The sequence below is a fragment of the Meleagris gallopavo genome, chromosome 9 (genome assembly GCF_000146605.3).
Source record: "Meleagris gallopavo isolate NT-WF06-2002-E0010 breed Aviagen turkey brand Nicholas breeding stock chromosome 9, Turkey_5.1, whole genome shotgun sequence".
In the NCBI taxonomy this organism is placed as follows: Eukaryota; Metazoa; Chordata; class Aves; order Galliformes; family Phasianidae; genus Meleagris; species Meleagris gallopavo.
In genome coordinates, this window is record NC_015019.2 from 4,041,695 (window position 1) to 4,049,868 (window position 8,174).

Here is an 8,174-nt window from a genome sequence, read left to right on the forward strand (position 1 = left end):
AAAATACTAAAAAAAAAAAAAAAGATTGCTTGGAAGATGCCACGTTTGTCCAAATACTCTCACATTCTATGATTCTATGACTTCCTGGAGTGAGAGAGCAATTAAATTTGTGGTCTTAAAATATCAAGAAATGTAATGGCAAAAACCTTTTTTTTTTTTTTTTTAAAGAGCTACATGCTTTTATGTTATCACCTTAAACAAGAAATCAATTTAATGAACATAGTGGGTATTTATTGTGACCTGGGAAGTCATATCTCCAGTCAGCACAGACTTCTTTGTCATGAAAAAGTTGTCATAGATCACATCAAGTTTGATGCTGGGAGCAGTTCTACCACATAGTGCTTGATGTCATGGAAGTAGTTACTGGATACACATCTATTTCATTTTCTGTGGGTTTTTTTTTTTGTTTTTTGTTTTTTATTCAGTCAGGGGGGATCAATGAAGGAAGTTGAGGATACTGGTGAGAAGCTGGTCACTGCAATCTTGGTATAGTGGCAAAGGAATCCACACAGGAGCAAAAGATTTTCATCGACTTTGTACAGCATGGTGTTAGGGCAGAGTGGTGAGTACTTGTCCTCTGCCCCCACGTAAATGAGCTCTACCTAATATACCATATGTAAGAGATTTGCAGCATAGGCAAAGTAAGAGGAGTTATCTTTATGCCTGGATCATGTATCCCACATGGTAAATTATTTTCAAGCCTTAACGACAAAGGGGGGATACAGTAAAGTCTCAAGGCTCAGGTTGTGTCTCTTTCCACCCTTCTGGTCAGAACTCTGAGCCAATAATTTAAACTGGAAAATTAATGGAACAGAGAAACTGCCTGCAGGCCTCTAAAAGAAAGATCACAATGATTCAGACTAATGTAGCTCTTTCACATCAACATAACAAACTTCTTTGAAGAAAGGAGAGGCAGTAGGTGCAGCTTTATTTTAATGGCTTTCCATAAGAAATGTGGTCTATGTGAGGCCAATTTAAAAGTAAGGTTTTGGAAACCTGATTGGAAAACTCCATGCACAGTCAGACTGCAAGAGTGTGTTGATTAGGATTCTCTGTGCTTTTGCTCTGACTTGATATTATTTGGTGTTTTCGTTAATGACTTGGATGGCATATTCTGATTGAATTGTAGGGAGCACCTATAGTCTGAGCTAGCAGTCTTGAGTTAACTTCTGACCGAGTAGAAGGCAAGTAGAATTCAAAGTTAACTTAATAAATTCAAGTAACAACAATTCAATAAGTCCAACAGTGGATTTGACAAATGCAGATTTTTGCACTTCCAAAGCAACAATCAGCTGAGCAATTACAGAATGGCACAGGACAGAGTGTTAGGGCAGCAGTGGTACAGAAAAATAGCCTTTGGATTATAGCCAGTCACCAGCTGAACATGGCAACAGTGTGCTGCCAAAAAAATAAATAAAAATTGTGGAATGTGTGAATAGAAATGTAGTCTGCAAGGTGCGTGACATGGTCCTCCTTCTTCATGTGATGGTAGGAGAGCCTTTCTTGGAATATGGTATCCAGCTGTAGGCACTGCACTTCATGGAAAATGTGGAGCAACTGGAGATAACTCAGCAATGAGGGATGACAGGATGGAAGATCAGGCTTGTTTCAATGTGATGGGAGAGTCACGTCTTCAAATCTATAAGAGTCGGTTGTAGAGATGAAAGATATGAACAGTTCTCACCACCGCAGGTAGAACAAGAAAAACAGGTGACACTGCTGCAGGAAGCAATAAGCTTAGACATCAAAATGGGTAATTGGCCTTGACAGCAGGAACAGCTAAGCTCTGGAATATGTTTCCTTGGGGGTTGTGAATATGTAGAATTTAAAATTTTATAGGAAAAGCTAGTGGGCGTCTTTTAGACCTGGTGTGACTGTAGGTTAGAGGTGCTGGGGATAACGCCAACAGAAGTGCCTCCCAGCTTCTATTTTTAATACTAGATCTTACATTTTCACACAGAGACCTTCTGCAAGGAAGTCAGAACCCCTGTTCTGGAGTTAAACACTGCACTGGCAAAGGTCCTGAGCTTGACCTCAAAGCTCAGAGTCATGCATTTCCGTTTTCATCTTTTCAGTTAAAATAGTGCTTGTGGTAATACTAATATATATGGGGAGACTGACGTGCTCTTGTGGAGTGGCCCATGTCTGCCTGGTTATTATGAACTTTCCAACACCACCCAGCATAAGACATTCTCCCTTCTTTTACATCTAATTTTCAGGAGTACTTCAGCACTCCCAAATTCCTGACTGAAAACCATCAAAATACATTTCTGTTGCATGAAGTGACAACAGTACTTTATATAAAGGTGTGGGATTACTGTATGCAACTTACTGCTAATTCTTCATTGTGTGCACAAGTGCACCGCAGTCATACTGCAACTGGAGTTACTGATCTTTTATCCACTTATTACGGAATTATGGTGGCTGCAGTCTTAAACCTATTTTGCCAGAGATGGTGTCTGCATTTAAAATGAGTTCTCTGCTTATTTCTGTTTGTTGTCAAACAACATTCAAACTGAGAAGGGACCAACCAGGTTGGTACTGCCCTGCTTTTTGTACCCTGAATACATGTGTGTGTTTTCACATTACTTACTCCTGTTCAGAAAAGTCCTATGGAGTCCTGCCTAGCAGAGGAGGGCATTACAGAGTCTGGGGGCAGGAGGAAGAAGAATTATACTCCCTAGCCACATACTAAAAATAGGTCAATGCTGTGCGAATAGCTATGTTGAGAACTTCCTTGTGGCATGTAGCCATGCAACTGCTTTACAGTTTTAAGCCTGGATACCTCTCCAAAACAAAACAGAAAAAAAGTCATTCATTTTTTTTTTACTTAAACTGTGGTTATTTTTGACTTAAGCCATGGTTAAGACTGGTGCTGGCGGTCCTGAATTCTCCAAAGTTCAAAGCAAGGAAGGCCTTTAATGTAATACTGAAATACTCGGGTGACACATCCAAGAAGTGCTTTCCTATAGAGCAAAAATTGCAGTAGCTAAGTTGCAAGCAGTTTTTGAGCTCTCCAAATTGCTGCCAACTAAACACGCTAAATCCTGACCTGACAATGTGAATTTGAAAGTCAGTTCCTTAAATTAGACTAGCTTAAAAAGAATAAACCTTTTGTACACAGGACTCTGTAGGCAGTTGAACTGAATAATAGAAGTGATTCATTCAGGTCTTGAAGCCTATGATTTTCTTGGTTTCACCATATTTTCCAAAGATTTATTAGTGCCAGTATTTTGCCCAAAAACAAACTACATCGTGCCCTTCTGTATGTTTTGACTGTGAAGTCTGAAGTTTCACTTTAAATATCAAGCTTCCTTCCAGAGAAGCTTAAAAAAGCTTCAAGCTTAGTTTTTTCTCTAGCAGGTTCAGATTTTCAGCTGCTTGCAGGGAGAGGTCAGACAAAATTCTGTTTTCTCTGTCCCTCCTTAGTCTGGGATCTGACAGTCTTTTTCGGAAGAATTTCCATCCTTGTCCTTTGGGGATTTTTGTGGGCAGATTTCTGAAAGGACTTTCCATTGGGTGGAGCAGGGTTCTGCACAGATGATAGTTCATAGGAATTGCAGGTTCCCCACGGCTTTTGATTGTTCATACTGGGATCCAAAAGTTCACTAACTTCCCTTTTTAAGGGAAGTTCTTAAGGCAACTCTTCTACTGAAGTGTCTGACTTCGCCCTTATCTCATTCAGTCTTGTACCCCATACACAAATTGAGATTCAGGGTCTGGTGTTATTCCTGGAACAGACTTTAAAACCTGAAGATCTGAATGACTATTTTGCCAGCTCATGCCATGTGACTCAAGAGGACTTGCAGAGGGGAGGGGAGTCATGGTGGGCAGTCACTTCTGGCCTTGCATGCACTTCACATCTCTGCTCCCCTTAAAGTCTGCCCAGAAGTGATTGCTGAGGTACTTGAATGACTACCACAACCTGCATGGGAGGCAGCAGCCTTGGCATGTGAGCTCTGCTACCCGATGCCTAGTCTATTGGGACAGTGCCAGCTGAGTGCAATCCTCAGCAATACAGCCTTCTGTCAGCAGGTTATCTGATTGGATTGCTGCCTTGTGTTCTGCTGATCTTCCTCATTTCTTCTCCCTTTTTATTCAGTGAGTGACACAGCTAGTCCTCTGCAGCCATTTAGAAATGTTTCGTGGGAGCTGCAAGTAGGTCCTGCACTTAGGTATGTACTGAGAGAGATTAACCTGTTCATTCCTTAGAAAGCAACTGAACAACATGAGGAATCCCACATCTCCTCCTCTTCCCCATTCCTGACAGCAGGATCTCCTGCCAGCACCAATTGCCTGCCTTTGGGGTCACCCAGCCTCCCCCTCTGACTAACACTGAAGAGCTACAGTACAAAGCTCCCAGTGCATCTTAGGCTGAAGTTCTGCAAGGGTTCCCTTGCTTTCTTGCTAGCACAGTTTCATCTAAGCATTAACCAAAAAAGAAAAATAAAGGAAAGAGAGAACATGTTAACTACACTGTTAGCTAAAAGAAGCTGCTTGACTTGAGCAAGCATTTCCCATCTCCCAGCATGCCCTTATTGCCTGTGTACTCCTAGGAGTTTGCTGCACGTGCATGTTCCAGTGAGGACATCTGTCCACTCCTGTATTCCCTGAGACTCCTGTAACATCTAATGTTAAGTAAGCCATCAGTCACATTAATTTTGGTGGAGTTTGCACAGAAAGCTGCTGGTTCTCCCAGTTTCTGGAAGAGACTCCGTTGATAAAAGTGCTGAAGGGAACATACCCTCTTACCAGCATGGAGGAAAAGTACCTCTCAGCAATGCTGTCTGCACAGTGAAGGGAATAATCTGATTTTCATAACAGGCCTTCATCCTGCTTTGCTTTTGCAGGGACTGAGGTTCTCAGGTGGCTGCTTCAGCATGATGCATACAGCAAAAGGAGATGGGCTGAGGGGAGGTCAGCCTGGGCTGTGCGGTATCCTTATGTGCAGAGGTTTGGGTGACTCATACCAGTGTCTAATGAAGAACTCCTCAGGTGGCAACAGGGATGCTGCATGCTTGCAGTAAACGTCACAGCCCCAAAGGCAGATGAGCAGCCAGCACAGTGCTGCTGTTTGTTAAAACAAATTCCTGTTTTTCTACTTTTGCTCTTTGAAAAGTCAGCAACTTTTCTGCTCATATTGCTTTGTGAGTCACTCTGAGCTTGAAAAGAGCTGTTTTAAACCTAAAGAAAAAGACCTTCCTGGTAGTTACATTGCTGAGACTTGAACCTTTGTGTCAGGACAGGTTCCAAGAAAACCAGCGTCTTTTGAGCAGGGCTCTAGATTTAAGGTTTGCTTTCCTCCCCATCCTTGCCACGCCCCATAGATATCCCATGCCTGGAGAGCAGAGGGAAGAGAAAGCTCAGACCTGTGCTGCTGGGAGGGCGGTGGGTGCCCCGTGTGCTCTATTATGGAAGTGGGACTTGGGCTACTCAAAGCCTTGGATGTCCCCAGGAGCATGGGCCATTGGGACAGGGTCATACTCAGGTCAGGCAGCAATAAGCCCATGCCAGCTCCTCAGCAAATGCTATGCTGCTTTGTCAGATGAATCTGCTCTTGTTTGGTTTCTACCATAAGATAATCCTTGTTTAAGTTTCTGCAGGCCCCTGGGCCAGCTGGATCTTGGCAGCACACTGGCACTCAGTAAATCCCTTTGGGCAGGATTTCCACATGTCTCTAGGTATGTGCAGTGCCTAGAGCAGCTTCTTCACTGTGTTGTGACAGACACTGTCATGTGTCTGGTTGTGTACTTCTGTGCTGAACCAGAACCACCGAAGAATTCTTCATGGATGGGTGTGCTTGCAAATGAAGGCTGGTAAATACCATGCATGTCAGCTTAGAGGTGACGCTGACTGCACTCAGCGTTTCTGAGGATGGCTGACATTTTGTGAGCGTTCTGTAGTACGTGTGTCAGTAACCATTCCTTGCACTACTGAACAAAGAGCAAAATCTCTGTAATTTCTTCAAAAACTCCCACAAAGAGCATGAAAGCATTTTTCCTAAGAAGCTTCCAGTGCCTAAGATCTACATGAAAAAGGAAGTTACCTACAGCTTCAGAGATCAGAGGTTTTGCTTGTTTTCATTTTGGTAAGTACGTTGTAGTTTATTAGCTGAGCAGGGAGATAAATCTTGGTAGAGCAATGCAGATACACACTGCTTTCCAAAATCCATGAAGACTGTCGCCTCTCAGATTCACTTTGATGACCAATTTGTGCAAAAGTCAACAAGACCGAGAACAGTAATATCATTATTTAAGATGGTATTTTGCAACAAAAAATACCTTTCCTAGGAAGAGTATGTCTTTTTTAATGTTGTTTTGGTACATCTGGCTTCCTCTCCCATTTGAAACATTAGGCTGGAAAAAGAATGCTGTGCTATTTAAGTCAGTAGTCAAAGTAGAGAAATTTCTCTGCAGACTAAATTCACATTTTTGTGAGTGCTATATAACATCAATGAGATATTCCTTTCTGATTTTCCACTTGATTAAAAATGTTGGTGTTTATCTCAGGATCAGTTTAGCATGCCTTGGATTCTATGTGTTCGTTCATTGTGTCTGCACAGACAGGTTTTGGGTCAAAAGTGAGTCCTGCTGGTCTCAGCTGTTAATCTGTTGAAAAATCATTCTGCTCTTTGCTTTTTTAGGAGGCTTGTCTTCTGAAAAGACACAGATAAATTACACTGATTCCTTCTGAGTCACCCAGCAACAATGGCAAAGCTAGGAGAAAAAAATGGGAGGGAAAAGAGGACTGATGAATGGGCAGCGATCCGAAGATCAGATTTAAAGTACATATTTCAAGCACAAGTTCCCAAAAATGAATACTCAGTTATTTTCTTTGGGTATCCCACCACTGGGGAGAACGTGGCTTCACCCAGACAGGTTTTAATAATGAAGTTACACACCACTGCCAGTCACACAGGCTGTGACTTGCCAGGCCTGAGCACTAAGATATTCCTGGATAAAATAATTATGAAATCAGGAATTGAGACAAAATATTATTTATTAAATTATCTCTCCTTCCAGAGCAATCACAGCATTGGCTCTCCAGCCTTTCGCATCATCTAGGCAGAAAACGTACAGCTTCCATATACTTCCAAATCCCTTCTCTTCACCCTGCCCTGGAAACATTGATGGCTCCCGTATGAACAAACACAAAAAAAACCGGTCATCTACTAAATCTGTTGCTGATCTCAGCTAACCAACTTCCTGTAATATCAGCAAATATTTCTGCTTTTGTAAATCTGTCCTTCCTTCCATAATGGGGTGCCAGCAGGATCAGGAATGCTTTGAATCTAGAAATGTGCTGGTTGGCGGAAGAACAAAGAACGTGCTCACCCAGAAGGGCAAAAAAGGGCTGATGCTTTTGTCCACTCGGGAGAAATGGCACAGAACTCATGCCAACAGTTTTTGCATGCAATCAGACAGATGCTGTTGGATGTTCCTTTTAATAGCCCACATTAATATCAGTCATTCATGAGAAATGTCTTAGATAACTAAAATCAAAGCGGATCCTGAAATACTCCTGCGGTTTCACAATCCCTGGACAGATACTGCCCAGTAATATCAGGCTCTCCATGAACTCATTGGGGCAGCTGCTGTTTTTCCCAGCCGTCTGGAAATGGGCCAGCTATGACATGTAGCTGATATTAGTTAGCTGTTGGCTGTATTTCATTCTGCTGCTCTAGGCAACTTGATAAAGGCTTCCTCCTCCCTCTGCAGAGCTCACCCACCCAAACCGTAGCTGAACACCTGTGTGCAACACCGCTCCACTTGCTCGGGGTGCCGCCTGATGCTAAGATTTGCTTAATTGGGATATTTTGTACAAAGGAACGCTCAAACTGGTTTCTGGAATGCCAGTAGTAATGCTAGAACTGCTTGATTTACATCTCAATGTGGATCTGGAGGCAGCTCAGCCCCGTCTTCATCTCATGGAGACGCACAGATGTATTAATGGGAAACCACTCACATCCACTCAGCGCAGGGAGGTGACGGGGTGCAGGGCGTCCCTTTCCATTTGCCTGTAGGAAAGTGAAAAATCACAAGCACGGTCAGGTAAGAGTACCATTACTCTGTACGAGTATCGGTGCTCGTTCCCGCAGCACGGTAGCACTGTATCGGTCCGTCCCTCCTGCACCGTCGCCGGAGAGGAGAAAACCCTGCAACACAGACAGCCGC